This window comes from Penaeus monodon, chromosome 25 (assembly GCF_015228065.2).
Source record: "Penaeus monodon isolate SGIC_2016 chromosome 25, NSTDA_Pmon_1, whole genome shotgun sequence".
NCBI lineage: Eukaryota > Metazoa > Arthropoda > Malacostraca > Decapoda > Penaeidae > Penaeus > Penaeus monodon.
In genome coordinates, this window is record NC_051410.1 from 35,574,018 (window position 1) to 35,574,236 (window position 219).

Below are 219 nucleotides of genomic sequence, written 5' to 3' on the forward strand. Positions count from 1 at the left end.
TTCAAATTTCCTTTATTTTTGCCTTATATAAAGAACAGCCATTTTATTCAGCTATGTGAATTCCCCGTTCAAAAACACAAGAAAGGAAAGAAGGTAGATCTAAAAGAAAGACATTTTTATAAAGGGGTATACAGTCAAACCTTATGCCCGTAAGGAGGGAGGGAGAGGGAGGGGGGCATAGGTACAAGTTGAAGGAATATGAAAGCATTTTCCAGGTCT